General features: G+C 36.1%; 1 protein-coding gene across 7 annotated transcripts in view; it reads left to right on the top strand.

The window, feature by feature from the left end:
• CNTN4 (contactin 4) overlaps positions 1–16,264 on the top strand; it is a 1,016,652-nt gene that overhangs the window by 459,262 nt on the left and 541,126 nt on the right. For 2 of the 7 annotated variants that reach the window (XM_017881661.1, XM_017881657.1), the window contains exon 5: positions 4,551–4,636. The exons of the other annotated variants lie outside the window; for them this stretch is intronic. The gene's annotated coding sequence lies outside the window, so the exon portion shown is untranslated. The remainder of the gene's footprint in view (positions 1–4,550; positions 4,637–16,264) is intronic. 7 annotated transcript variants of the gene reach the window in all.

Genomic DNA, 16,264 nt, shown 5'->3' with positions numbered 1-16,264 from the left:
CTCCTCCCCCTGCCCCAAAAATTCATCCATTTTGAAGGCCTAACTCCCAGTATACCTGACTGTGACCTTATTTGTAAATAAGGATATTGCAGGTATAATTACTTAAGGTGATATCATGTAGAAGTATGGTGGATCCCTAATGTCATATGACTGGTGTCCTTATAAAAAGGGGAAATTTGGACGCAAATAGACACACAGGGAAAACACCATGTGAAGACTGGAGTTATTCTGCACAAACCAGGAAACTATCAGAAGCTAAATAGAAAGAGACCTTTTGCTAGTGCCTTCAGAGGGAACATGGCCCCACTGACACTTTGATCTCAGACTTCTAGTCTTCAGAACTTTGGCATGATACATTTCTCTTGCTTAAGTCACTCAGTTTATGTTACTGTGTTACAGCAGCCCTAACAAAGTCATGGAGTAAACTCTGGGATTAATCCTTTTCCCCAGCATTGCATAAACTATTTTTTATGTACTTGGCAATGCATTTTGGATATTCTTCTGTGTCAGTAAATATGTTTCTATGTTATTTCTAATAGTTTTAATGTATATAGTTATTTCCCAAATTAAAAAATGTTAATCTATTCACTTTGATATACATTAATATACTAATTTGTCTCTAATTTGTATTAATAGTTAAAAATTCTGCAGAGTGGTGGTGTAATCTGGTTTAAATTTGGAACTATTGATTGTACTTGTTAACTTTCATAACTGCTATTTTATATACTTATATTTTATGTTATTATAAAGTTTTAAATTGGCTAATTTTTAAAAACAGGAATGAATAACAAAGAAATAGAATATAATCATTCCTCATGGCAGTTATTTTTCTTATGTATTCCTGCCTTGTTTTCCCCAATGTGCATGCATTTTATGTATTTCTAATATACATATATATGCACACACAGACATACACCCACCATGTTCTTTAATTTGATTTATTACTTAATATGTTATACATAGATTTGCTTTTATGGTACCTTTATGGAATATTTGGAATCCCCATACAATTACCCATCAAATATATGGGCCCAAAATACTACTGATGTAACTACTACCCATTATTGAACATTTAGTTTTTTTTAGCTTTAAGCTATTGGAATTTGTGCTGAGGAACCTATAACTATCCTAACCATAAGGATAGGTCAAAGGTTATGAAACTTTGTTGATCTTCTGTCATTATTTTCATAAGGATTATCCATAAGTAAGATGATAGTGAAATTGACTAATTTAGGTTGGCAATTTATTCTTGAAATTAGCATAAATCAGCAGTATATAAAACAGTAATGTAGGGATAAGATTCAATTTAATGCTAAATTTTAGTAATCAGAATTCTGATTTTCTGAATATATTGTGTCCTTTATCAGGTGAATGCTTTAGCTGTTGATATGAACCTCATCTTTCCCCATTCCTGCAACCTAATTCTTTGTCTTTTAATTCTCTGTCAATTGGCACTAATTTCTTTTGAGACATGTGTGTTGGAAACAAATAAGATTTTTCTTAGTTTACCAACTTAATTATTTTTTCCTTAATCTCCACTTATGATAATAATCTTGAGAACAAAAGTATTTGGAAATGCCCTAGGTATAAATCCCAAAGAGATTCAATATAATAAGCAGTCCATGTTATTTACACTTGGAAAGCAAACTTTGACTTTTTGTCCTTTGCCACAGAGGGTTGATGCAAAAATCAATGAGATGTTCTAGTTTTATGAACTTGATTTTTTTTTAATCTTTTTCACAATAAAGGAAAACAAATGAAATTAATGTTACAAGTAAACAGATTTCCGAGCTTTGCTACCTAATGTTGAACATCTACGTACTTCAAAGATGATATGAAATATTTGAGATAAAGTGGTATTTTTTTCCCTTATGATAACTGATATTCAGGATTGGAAACAGTTTGCCTCAAGAAAATGCTGCTTTGCATACTATAAAATGCCAGTGATTACTCAACTCTTGCAGTGTTAGAGCTAGGGGGGAACTCAAGAGTTATTCTAATTTTTTTCCATGCAGACTCAATAATGATACTGAGAGAATAACTTTTAATAATACAGGTAATCTATTATTAAAATGAAAATGGCAGAGGACAAGATAATATGCCACAATCTGCATCTTCAGTGTTGTGTGTGTGTATCAGCAAATATTTTTTCAGCCAACTAATAGATGATATAAAAAATTGGGGTTGTGAAACCCATCCATAGAAACGATCATAAATTACTAGCCATATAATTTATTTGCCTCCCTTTGGAAGTTTATTTCCTTTTGTGATTAATAACAAACTTGAGGGTAGGTGTGTGTGGTTGAATGGTAACATGCACCCAAGGTTTGGTTACATAGAATTGCATCATGTTGCTTGGCACCATCCAGCAGAGTCTCCAAACAGCTAGTTTAGAGGCATGTGTCTCGTGGGCATGGAGTGTTAATTTCTCTTGCAGGAAAACAGAAATCAGTCAACTGAGAGAGTGGAGGGGTGGGTGTGGTTGAAGAGCAGACAGGAGAAAAGACGGTGGGGGAATATAATTTTTTTTGTTCTGCTTCTACTCCAGTACTGGATGCCATAAGATATTGCCTACTGCTATGGACACTTCATTTTAAAAAGTAGTAGGTGTTTCAGTATGATTTATTCATTGTCTATGGAAATCCTAATGTGGATCATGTTCACACATAATATATAGAAGTATAGTTATTAAATAGTTTCATAATCTTTAATCGTGAGGCAAAAATATTCAGGGTCCAATTACAAGGAAAAGTACATTTTTTTAACAATGTCTTAATGTATTTTATTTGTCTTGATCCAATGTTTATAAAGTAGTTTAAACCCTGTGCTTACTTAATTTTTCTGTTTATTTGCCAATTAATAGAGAGGAGATAAAAGGATCAGGTAGGAAGAAGGGAAGCAGCAAATATTGTCAAATTGACAATGGAAGCAATTGTACCTGTGATGTTATATTGGAGAGTACAGAAATATTGAAAAACATATTAGGATTTCAAAGCATCTGTTTTGTATATGAGTAAACTGAGGCTTATGAGATTTCTTTACTCATTACCTAGCTGGAACTTACACCCAAGTCCATATTTCCTAGTCTAATCTCCTAGCTTTCTTCAGCTATCTTCTGGGTCTTGGGACCAGATTTAGGGTGTTTGGGAAATTATTTGTTTGCACCCTTAAATTCATTTGAATTTTGTAAAATCTTAAGTATAGTACCTTCACATCAGGTGTTGCACTTGCACAGGGCAACTTTGGCTAACAGTTACTGGAAATGTGGAGATGGGCATTCTAGGGCACTTTCCTTAATTCTTTCTTTTTCTGGAGTGAGGTGAAGCTATAAAAAATAGACAGTATTAAACCATACAGTCGTTTATGTATTCAGCACTTTTCTATGTCAACAAACCCTCTCAGTGTACTATTATGCACATTGTTTTGAAAGTAAGTCAAGAGAAAAACAGTTTTTTTCCATATTAACGAATCATACAGGATAGGCAGGGTTGATATAAAATTCTGATAGCACTTAGTAAAGCTTCCTTCTCCCTAAAGTAGGTACAATAGAAGGTAAACTCTGGAATTTTAAGACTATTCACTGTTCATGACACTGTTTATCCTACTTTTGTCACATATCATTTTCTCAGGATATCTGACATAACCTCTCCAAGACATTTGGATTAAAATTAATTGGCAGTCAATGGCAAAGGGTAGAGTCACTTAAATTTGCTGCAGCAAGCACAGTAACATCTACCAGAGTGTATGTCAGATTGTTCTCAGACTGCCAAGGGCAAAAATATGTGCTGAGGGAGGCTGTACTGGTGCCACTGTGTTGGAGGCCTTCTTCAACTCTTAATTAGCTTGCAGTGAGTGGAGACGCCATCTTGACTGGCTCTCTGGGAACCATTAGGAAGGGCCACTGACCTTGGCAACTCTAATATTTATCTCTGTGGAACTGAGTTGTGAAACTAAAAGGCGCTGCACAGGTGTTTCCAAATATTTTAAACCAGCAATGTAGAGACTACATGTAGGCCATTAAAACTAACTACCACTGTATACAGTGACCTGGTACAGGACACTCTGCAGGTATCAATCTACCTTTGGGTCAGTAGCACAGTGCCCCTTGCCTTCTGCCACCACATTAGAGACATCATTTTTATTTTTAGCCTGGACACAACAGCCGGTTAAATTATGTGGGGAGTAGCTCTTCTTGATAAGATCAGCAAAGATGCTAGAAGTAGGACTGACTGAAATAGCTGCAGCCAACTGGCCTCTCAGCCACCATTCTTATCTCCTGGATAAATAAGAAGTCTGCAATTACATTTTGAAAATCTCTAATAGTCAGATAAGCAAAACAGGACTTCCATGGACTCAGGTTAAAAGGTTTGATTGTGAGCTGTGATTTAAGGCTAAAGGAAGAGAAATAGCCAAGAGAGAATAGTACAGGATAGGAGACAGAATCTCAGTAATGAACTAGCACCAGAAAATCTTCTGCAAAGAATATACACAAGAAATAATCTCCAAGACACAGGATTTAAGCTTCTGCATTTTCTTTCTATTCCTAACAGTGTGCCTAGCAACCGCTGATACAGTACAAATTTTGCTGAATGTCAGATCGAGAGCTCTGGAAGGTTTATTTCTGCAGGAGATTAAGGTACAAATATTTCCAGATTCATTTCAGGGTGGCAAGATCAACTCACAGCATGAGGCTTCTGTCATCATAGAGATGCTTTGTGGCACTTCCTCTTCTCTCATAAATGAACTGGCAAAATTGCCACTTGAGTCAAATGGAAGAAGGCAAAATGTTGTTGTGTTAGCTGTTCTGGGGAGTGAGTGGCATGTTTCCTGGGCCAGATAGTGGAACCAGATTCAGTAAGGGGACTCAGTTCTCTCTATGGAGCTAGAAGATCAGAAAACAACTGATCAGGCTTATGTTGTATTCATGGTGGCCTTGAAAAGAAACATTTCCACCCATTCTGTTACCACTATATTGAACATGCATTAATAGAATAGAAATAGAAATCATCAGCATTAACACAGATGAATTTTATGAAAGGTCACAGCCAGATTGTATACATGGACATGCCGTAGGATACACCAAGATAAATCTTTACAGTTTATTTAGTTATTCATTGCTCTGGGAAACCTATATTTTATCAATTACAGGAAATATATAGTTCAATGGCTACCGTTAGTTTGAAAAGTAACAGAGGATATAATTTGGCCTGAAAGGAACAGAACTCTAGTATTATTGCAGCTGTAATAAAGAACTAAGCACCTAACCTTATGCTTGAAAGAGTCACTGGGTGAAGACAGAGCTGTTCACTTAAAGCACTCAGATTCAGAAGCAACCTTTAAAAATAAAACCCAGAGGGAAACCATTTAATAAACAAATAATAAAGCATGCTGGAGAGGCAGTTGCGGGAGTCCAAGTGTAATCAAGTGTTTCCATCTTAGTGCTTGTTCCACTTAGCCAGAGCTCTGGGTCACCTGGGATTTGGACCCTGGGAAGGCATTACAGTGAATAAGGGTTTAGCACTGGACTTTGCTGTGCATTCATCTTTGGGGATACCATAGGCCAACTAGAGCTCACAGACTTCACAGCTTCTTTGATTTTTAGCTTCAGTAGGGATAATAGGGAGCCAAAAAAAGACAATTTCATTGCTCCATCTCTGCCACCTCATTTCTCTTTCCTCGGTATGCATTTAGATGCTATAGAGAGTTCATGGGAGAGACAGAAAAAGAAAACCCTTTGCTATGTTCACAAATGGTCCAAGACTTAATTAAGAATCACTATGGTATTTTCTCTATTAGTTAATACATTATTTAACTTTATATTATAGGTTGAGAATTTAAGTTGTTTTAAGTGTTCTTTTACTTGCATACAATAAGACAAATGTTACGTGGTTGATTTCTGCACAGTGAGTTAAAAAAAATTTGATCAAGAGCTGTCTTGGTATGAAGGTAAATAAGCAACAAGCGTCTGTGGTAGACATTGAACTTTGTGGTAGACATAGACATTTTGGATATATCTGTCTTCTTTTTTCCTCCAAGAACATACACATAAGAGAATCCTTATTGTTAATTTGTTAATTCAGAAACCTTTCTTGCTTTAGCTACATATTTTTATAAATTCACACTTACACATCAAGAACCTGATACTATCTGTAATCCTAACAAATAAAATTAAATCCTTCTCAGACCCAAAGCGCCAATATTCATGATTGTCTCATGATAGCCAGTGGTGTCTCCATCTTTTATAATTATTCATGCATCAGTCATAAGTATTTTGGTAAATGATGGAGACACACTCCTCAGTGCCTTAGTCCTCCTTGGAGAACATGGGAAGAAAGATTGTTCTTATGCAATCATAAGCAGACTGTGGCCGTCCAATAATCCAAGTATATTTTTAAACAAACTTGGTCTCACCAAAAATAGTTGAATACAATATTGCCAGTAATCAAGAAATCAACAAATGTTTTAAGCACCTTTAAGGTATACTGTGCTAGATATTCTGGTAGGATACACAAAATAGGAGGATACATTGTGATTGAATAAAAACAATATGAGTTTCCGTCCTCAAGAAACTTCTAACTGGGAAAAGAAAACAAAGTACAGGATTCAGTTTCTTCCTGGTTCAGTTTCGGGAGATTGTATGTGTCTAGGGTCTTATCCATTTATTCTAGAGTTTCTAGTTTGTGTGCATTGAGGTGTTCATGGTAGTCCCTGAGGGTTTTTTGTATTTCTGCGGGGTCAGTGGTAATGTCCCCTTTGTCATTTCTAGATGTGTTTACTTGGATCTCTGCTCTTTTTTTTTTTTTTTTTTTTTAATTAGTCTAGCTAGCAGTCTATTCATCTTCTTAATATTTTCAAAGAACTAGTTCCTGGATTCATTGATCTTTTGTGTGGTTTTTCTCATCTCAGTTTCCTTCAGTTCAGCTCTGATTTTGGTTATTTCTTGTCTTCTGCTAGCTTTATGTTTAGTTTGTTCTTTCTTCTATATTTCCGCTAGTTGTGATGTTAGGTTGTTAATTTGAGATCTTTTTCAATTTTTTATATGGGTGTTTATTGCTATAAACTTTTCTCTTAACATTGTCTTAGCTGTGTGCCAGAGATTGTGATATGTTGTATCTTTGTTCTTATTAGTTTCAAGGAATTTCTTGATTTTTGCCTTAATTTCGTTATCTACCCAAAAGTCTTTTAAAAGCAGGTTGTTTAATTTCCAGGTAATTGTATGGGTTTCAGAGATTTTCTTAGGATTAATTTCTGTTTTTGTTGTGCTGTAGGCTGAACGTGTGGTTGCTATGATTTTGTGTTTTTTGCATTTGCCTGAAGATTGTTTTATGTCCAATTGTGTGGTCAAATTTAGAGTATGTGTCATGTGGAGTTGAGAATATGTACTCTGTTGTTTTGGGTTAGAGAGTGCTGTAGATGTCTTTCGGGTCCATTTGGTCAAGTGTTGAGATCAGGTCCTGAATATTTTTGTTAATTTTCTACCTCAATTATCTGTCTAATGCTGTCAGTGGGGTGTTGAAGTCTCCCACTATTGTTGTGTGGAAATACAAGTCTCTTGATAGGTCTCTAAGAACGTGCTTTATGAATCTAGCTGTTGTGTTGGTTGCATATATATTTACGGTAGTTAGCTCCACTTATTGAATTGAACCCTTTACTGTTATGTAAAGCCTTTTTTTGTCTTTTTCATATTTGCTGGTATAAAGTCTGTTTTGTCTGAAATTAGGATAGCAACTTCTTCATTTTTTTTTTTCTATTTTCCATTTGCTTGGTAGATTTTCTTCCATCACTTTATCTTAAGCCCATGAGTGTTATTGCATGTGAGATAGGCCTCTCTTGATGGCAGCATATCATTTGGTCTTGCTTTATTATCCAACTTGCCATTCTGTGCCTTTTAATTCCAAAGACACGAACAGACACTTTTCAAAAGAAGACATACATACAGCCAACAAGCATATGAAAAAATGCTCAACATCACTAATCATTACATTAATGCAAATCAAAATCACAATGAGATACTATCTCACACCAGTCAAAATAGCTATTATGAAAAGGTCCAAAAATAACAGATGCTGGCAAGGTTGCAGTAAAAAAGGGAATGCTTATACACTGCTGGTGGGAATGTAAATTAGTTCAACCATTACGGAGAGCAGTGTGGTGATTTGTCAAAGAACTTAAAACAGAATTAGCGTTTGACCCAGCAATCCCATTACAGGTTATATACCCAAACGAATATAAATCATTCTGCCCTAAACACACGTTCATTGCAGCACTATTCACAATAGCAAAGACATAGAATCAACTTAAATGCCTATCAACAGTAGACTGGATAAAGAAAATGTGGTACACATACACAATAGAATACTATGCAGCCCCCCCCAAAAACAAACAAACAAACAAACAAAAAACCACACACACACACACACAAGATAATGCCCTTTACAGCAACATGGATGGAGCTAGAGGCCATCATCCTAACCAAACTAATTGCAGGAACAGAAAACTGAGTACTGCATATTGTTACTTACAAGTGAACACATGGACACAAAGAGGGGAACAATAGACACTGGGGCCTACTTGAGGGTGGAGAATGTGACTAGGTGGAAAATCAGAAAAAAGTGTTTGGTACTTTGCTTATTATATGCATGATGAAATAATCTGTACACCAAACCCCCATGACACACAGTTTACCTATATAACATGTTCGTTAACCTGCACATGTACTCCTGAACCCAAAATGAAAATTAAAAAAAAAAAACAAAATATGAACAAAGTGCCAATGTAAAAGACAAATATCAGTTCAATTAAGTACAGATATTGATTCGATTGGTAACAGGAATAATAAATACTCTAGCAGAGTAGAAGAAGAAGAGATGGCCATGGGCTATCCTGGCCTTTAAGATAAATGGAAGAAAATGAATTTGATCAGGATTTTAAAGGATTGGTAAGATTTCACCAATTTCATCCCAAGCAGATATTCTAGCATGCACAAAAGTGCATTACATTTTACAAAAGTAAAAGCAAGAAAATGTAAAATCATTAAGTATGATGATGATAGTAGTTAACTTTTATTGAGTACTTGATAGATTCCATGTAATATTGATTAATCTGCACCAGAACATCTAAGACAAATTTAAGACATGCCAGTGGAAAAGCTTAGCTACAGATTTGATGTGGGTGATAAAAATAAAGGGAATGAGAAAGCTAAACTTCGTGAGAAATTAACAAAAACTCCAGGTCTTCTAGCCTGGATAGCTGGAAGAATGTGGTATAACTTTACTGAAATATGGGTAAATTTGATAGACCTGGGTTACAGAGAAGAGATCAGGGCTTTGTATGAGATAATTTTTTTTTTTTTTTTTTTTTTTTTGAGACAGAGTCTTGTTCTTGTCTACCAGGCTGGAGTACAATGGCACCATCTCTGCACACTGCAACCTCCGCCCCTGCATTCAAGCAGTTCTCCTGCCACAGCCTCCCTCGAGTAGCTGGGATTACAGGCACGCACCACCATACCCAGCTAATATTTGTATTTTTAGTAAAGACGGGGTTTCGCCATGTTGGCCAGGCTGGTCTCAAACTCCTGACCTCAGGTGATCCACCTGCCTTAGCCTCCCAAAGTACTGGAATTACAGGCGTAAGCCATCATGCCTGGCCATGAGATAATTTTTAATGAATATAGTGGAATGATTCATGAAGACATATTCAGTAAGCATTTAGAAATTTGGGACCTGGGATTCCAGAGAGGCTCAACTAGAAAAAGAGTTAAGAGTCAAATGCCTAGGGAGGATAGCTTCATTCACCAGAGTATACATGGCAACAACAAATTCTGAACCTCCTTTAGAAGTTTAAAATCAAGAGGACCATGAAACAAAGTGAATTTTCATTTATCTTTAAGTCCAAAGAGAACTTAATAACCATCATGTGTCTCATGATACTGTCCAAAATCCACAAATCTCCAAGAAATTATTCCTTCTTTTCATAGAGACATGTGTATTAAAGCTAACTAAAGAAGACAAAAATGAAAACAAAATAACTATGAATAGAAAATGCTAGGTGTATCTATTCTGTTCATATCCTTCACCCACTTTTTGATGGGGTTGTTTTATTCTTGTAAATTTGTTTAGGTTCCTTGTAGATTCTGGGTATTAGCCCTTTCTCAGATAGATTATTAGCCCTTTGTCGACAGATAGATTGCAAAAGTTTTTCTCCCATTCTGTAGGTTGCCTGTTCACCTTGATGATAGTTTCTTTGCTATGCAGAAGCTCTTTACTGTAATTAGATCCCATTTGTCAATTTTGGCTTTTGTTGTCATTGCTTTTGGTGTTTTAGTCATGAAGTCTTTGCCCATGCCTATGTCCTGAATAGTATTGCCTAGATTTTCTTCTATGATTTTTATGGTTTTAGGTCTTACATTTAAGTCTTTAATTAATCTTGAGTTAATTTTTGTGTAAGGTGTAAGGAAGGGGTCCAGATTCAGTTTTCTGCATATGGCTAGCCAATTTTCTCAACACCATTTATTAAATAGGGAATCCTTTCTCCATTGGTTGTTTTGGTCAGGTTTGTCAAAGATCAGATGGTTGTAGATGTGTGGCATTATTTCTGAGGCCTGTGTTCCACTCTATTGGTCTATATATCTGTTTTGTTACCAGTACCATGCTGTTTTGGTTACTGTAGCCTTGTAGTATACTTTGAAGTCAGGTAGCGTGATACCTCCAGCTTTGTTCTTTTTGCTTAGGATTGCCTTGGCTATATGGGCTCTTTTTTGGTTCTATGTGAAATTTGAAGTAGTATTTTCAAATTCTGTGGAGAAAGTCAATGCTGGCTTGATGGGGATAGTATTGAATCTATAAATTACTTTGGGCACTATGGCCATTTTCATGATATTGATTCTTCATATCCATGAGCATGGAATGTTTTTCCTTTTGTTTGTGTCCTCTCTTATTTCTTTGAGCAGTGGTTTGTAGTTCTCCTTGAAGAGGTCTTTGCATCCCTTGTAAGTTATATTCCTAGATGTTTTACTCTCTTTGTAGCAATTATGAATGGGAGTTAACTCATGATTTGGCTCTCTGTTTGTCTATTTTTGGTGTATAGGAATACTTGTGATTTTGCACATTGATTTTGTATCCTGTGAATGTGCTGAAGTTGCTTATCAGCTTACGGAAATGTGGGGCTGAGATGATGAGGTTTCTAAATACACAATCATGTCATCTGCAAACAGAGAAAATTGGACTTCCTGTCTTCCTGTTTGAATACCCTTTATTTCTTTCTCTTGCCTGATTGCCCTGGCCATGACTTCCAATACTATGTTGAATAGGAATGGTGAGAGAGGCATCCTTGTCTTGTGCCAGTTTTCAAAGGGAATGCTTCCAACTTTTGCCCATTCAGTATGATATTGGCTATGGGTTTGTCATAAATAGCTCTTATTATTTTGAGATATGTTCCATCAATACCTAGTTTATTGAGAGTTTTTAACATGAAGAGATGTTGAATTTTATCGAAGACCTTTTCTGCATCTATTGAGATAATCAGGTAGTTTTTGTCATTGATTCTGTTTATGTGGTGGATTACATTGATTGATTTGTGTATACTGAACCAGCCATGCATCCCAGGGATGAAGCCAACTTGACTGTGGTGGATAAGCTTTTTGATGTGCTGCTGGATTCCTTTTGCCAGTATTTTATTGAGGATTTTCACATTGATGTTCATCAGGGATATTGGCCTGAAATTTTCTTTTTTTGTTGTGTTTCTGCAAGGTTTTGGTATCAGGATGATGTTGGCCNGTAGTTTTGTCATTGATTCTGTTTATGTGGTGGATTACATTGATTGATTTGTGTATACTGAACCAGCCATGCATCCCAGGGATGAAGCCAACTTGACTGTGGTGGATAAGCTTTTGATGTGCTGCTGGATTCCTTTTGCCAGTATTTTATTGAGGATTTTCACATTGATGTTCATCAGGGATATTGGCCTGAAATTTTCTTTTTTTGTTGTGTTTCTGCAAGGTTTTGGTATCAGGATGATGTTGGCCTCATAAAATCAGTTAGGGAGAAGTCCTTCTTTTCCTGTTACTTGGAATAGTTTCAGAAGGAATGGTACCAGCTCCTCTTTGTACTTCTGGTAGAATTCGGCTGTAAATCTGTCTGGTCCTGGGCTTCTTTTGGTTGGTAGGCTATTAATTACTGCTTCAATTTCAAAACTTGTTATTGGTCTATTCAGGTATTCAACTTCTTCCTGGTTTTGTCTTGGGACCATGTATATGTCCAGGAATTTATCCATTTCTTCTCAATTTTCTAGTTTATTTGTGTAGGGGTGTTTATAGTATTCTCTGATAGTAGTTTGTATTTCTGTGGGATCAGTGGTTGCATCCCCTTTGTCATTTTTTTATTGTGTCTATTTGATTCTTCTCTCTTTTCTTCTTTATTATTCTGGCTAGTAGTCTATCTATTTGTTTAATCTTTTCAAAAAACCAGCTACTGGATTCATTGATTTTTTGAAGGGTTTTTCATGTGTCTGTCTTTTTCAGCTCTACTCTGATCTTAGGTATTTCTTGTATTCTGCTAGCTTTTGAATTTGTTTGCTCTTGCATCTCTAGTTCTTTTAATTTAGATATTAGGTGAACAGACACTTCTCAGAAGGAGACATTTATGCGGCCAACAAACGTGAAAAAAAGCTCATCATCACTGGTCATTAGAGAAATGCAAATCAAAACCACAATGAGATACCATCTCACACCAGTTAGAATCGTGATCATTAAAAGGTCAGAAAACAACAGGTGCTGGAGAGGATGTGGAGAAATAGGAACACTTTTACACTGTTGGGAGTGCGAACTAGTTCAACCATTGTGAAACATAGTGTGGTGATTCCTCAAGGATCTAGAACTAGAAATACCATTTGACCCAGCAACCCCATTACTGGATATATACCCAAAGGATTATAAATCATTCTACTATAAAGACACATGCACACGTATGTTTATTGCAGCAATATTTCACAATAGCAAAGAGTTGGAACCAACCTAAATGCCCATTAATGATAGATTGGTTAAAGAAAATGTGGCACATATACACCATGAAATACTATGTAGCCATAAAAAAGGATGAGTTCGTGTCCTTTGCAGGGACATGGATGAAGCTGGAAACCATCATTCAGCCAAATAACACAGGAACAGAAAATCAAACACCACATGTTCTCACTCATAAGTGGGAGTTGAACAATGAGAACACATGGACACAGGGAGGGGAACATCATACACCAGGGCTTGTTGGGGGTGGGGAACTAGGGGAGGTATAGCAGTAGGAGAAATACCTAATGTAGATGACAGGTTGATGGGTGCAGCAAACCACCATGGCATGTGTATACCTATGTAACAAACCTGCACATTCTGCACATGTATCCCAGAACTTATAGTAATAAAAAAAATGCTAGGTGTAAAGCAAGCAGAATCTGTTAGCTTCCTTTCATTTCAGAGGTCTGTGGAGCATGTTGTATAGGTTTAAGTTAATTCCTTCAGAACCAGAGAAAGGTATCACTTAATGGAAAACATTACTGATTGAGAAATAGTATTTTTTTATTTTTTTTTTTTTGAGGTCTAATGCAGTATTTTCAGTAGAGAAGAATGTCAGCGGAAAAATCCAAAATGTTTTATGGATGGGAGGAGAAGAAAAGTGGCGGTATATGTTTGTATATCATGTGTGTGCTTGAGTGTATGTAGGCCTACACATGCACACACAAATACACACAAGATTTTCTTATATTTATCCACATGATAATGGATCAAGACAGTTTGTAATGGCCAAAGATGCACAAATTTATATGAACACCTAAATTATGTTAGGATGGGAGTGAGTGGAATGGTTTTCATCACCTTAATACTTTGTAATGATCGTGAAAGGATTTTTGAAAAAAAGGAAAAGCCCTAATAATTTTTGAAAATAATAATAGCAGAGTGAATCCCATGCAACATCAGTTTGTTAGGCATGTGAAGATTTTAAGTAATGCAGAAAAGTAAAAAAATACCTTCCCTAATGGTGATGTACGGAAACATATTTGTCATCAATGCTTTTATAACTTTTCTCTCATCTCAGTTTCTATTAGAGGATTATGCATAATGTCTTGTGTATTTAACAGGAATTCCTCAATTGCAATGGCTTTTTAAAGGTTTTTTCTTTAGTTATTAATAGAATCTTTCATTTGCAGCCTAAATATTGCTGTCATCTTAGAGAAACAGTAAAGTATCAGAGAAGAAATAAAATGGGATAAAATGGATATTCAGAATATCTTGCTACCCGATCATTACTTAAAACAAGATACCTTCTCTTTCTTTTCATGAGAACAAAACTATTTGTCTTCGCTATCCACTCTGTTAAGGAAAATGATTTTCTCAATATATAAAGTGAGGCATAAGACATACTTAAGGTAAACTGAATCTTAAGTGAGACCAGAATAAAGGAACACCAAGCCTCACTTAAATGGGTTCATATATCTAGGCTGCAGTCTGTTAAAACTTATACTTTTACAAACATAACAAAACAAAAAACAAGAACATTCAGGTGTTTCAGTAGAAACCAGTGGAAAAATGTTTTAGGAATACTGTAGATGAGGGAAAATTCCAGAGAGCTCACAGAACAACAACAACTTCAATTCTTTTGACTTTTAAAGAAAAGGTTAAAGGATAAATTCTGGAAAATACAGATGTCACCAGAAACATTTGTCTGCTCTTGTAGATGAGGGAACGTAGGTTTGGTACCTACAGAGTACAAGGCAAAATGCTGATCATGTTGTGGGGGAAACAAAATTTTAAAACATATGGACTCTACCTAACCTCAAAGAGCTTACATGCTAATTAAGGAATTAATATGCAGTTAAAAATTGGGATTTGACAAGTAGCCCTGGAAAGGCACAGAAAAGGTGATTTATTATTCAGAGAAGTGGTAACTTTGATCTGTGGACATCTAGAAAAGCTATTTCTTTGGAAGGTGTCAAAGAGAGGACACTTTATTTTAAAAGGCAGGTATGGGGCGAAGGAAACTGTCAAAACAAAGCTATGCAGGCTGTATAATATGCAGCAAGCTGCTGGATGGAAAAACCAATTTGATGGAATGTGGTTGGATGCCAGGGAAACTGGGGGATGTGTTCAGAAGAGTCAGTGAAATTTGACTGCAGATGGTCTGTGAGGAAGGCGAAGTGCTACGACATGGTAAAGTGTTGAGTAGGCATCCAGAGACTGGAGTTTCAGTCAGTCTCTGTCAGTCACTCACTGTGTGTACTTAGGGACCATTTGACCTCCTTGACAAGTACACGTCTTCCCTGGAAAACAATGGTGTTTAGTTGGAGACGAGTGTATCAACTCACAGTGATTCCGTACAGCAAAATTTTCTTCCAGGTTTGGGGTCGGTCACCAGGTTATTGATTAAACACCACACAAAGTAATTGGCTTGAGTTTAGGAACCATGTTTTAAAAAAACTGTTGTATCTTTAAAGAGAAGAATCATACTCAGCCTGGGGAGACACTCACATTATTTGAGAGACACAAGAACTGAAACCTCCCATGAGAATGGTGGACTGGATTTGTATGTCCCAACTACCACTCCTTCCAGGGCATGTGCTATCTACAGCGTTCTATGTCTGTAGGTATGTTTTGATGTGCTTGTTTTTATTCTTTTTCACAGCACGTATAGTTGAATTCATTTAAGTTAATATGTAAGATGCATTTGGGCCTTTCATCTCAAGAACAAGAATATGGAAACCAAAGTTCCTTATTTTAAAACTCTAGTCAAAGGACTGCCTTGAAATAAGTATCAAAACTCCAATACCAACTTTGGCTTCTGAAAGGAGCCTAAAGGCACTTAATAGTGTGTCCTAAGGGATCAGATGCCAAATATGATGGTTACTAACACACAGGGGAAAAGGGACCAGAGCTAGAAACCAGTATTAATATCTTCCAGTATTTTGGGGGGAGATGGAAGCTGAAAAGGATGAGGAAGAGAAAAGCATATGAAAACTGGGTTTCAAACTAATTTTGCTGAATTATGGAAAGAGAGGAAATATTTATTTCTGCTGCTATATCACCAAAAGTTACTATTAACTGAATGATTTCTTTTCATTTCACTGTTTTCTATTAAACTAATGATCAAACAGGTTGATTCTAGCCACTTAGAAAATGATATTGAATATGTCTTGAACCAAACCAATAGATGAGTTAGTTTAGCTGTATGGATTAACAGCTGGAGAAACACAAAAGACTCATTTTTACCAGGAGTTAAAGCTATGC

This window comes from Rhinopithecus bieti, unplaced genomic scaffold (assembly GCF_001698545.2).
Source record: "Rhinopithecus bieti isolate Rb0 unplaced genomic scaffold, ASM169854v2 scaffold_12640, whole genome shotgun sequence".
NCBI lineage: Eukaryota > Metazoa > Chordata > Mammalia > Primates > Cercopithecidae > Rhinopithecus > Rhinopithecus bieti.
The sequence above is the reverse complement of the archived record's forward strand: the minus strand, read 5'-3'. Positions and strand labels throughout refer to the sequence as shown.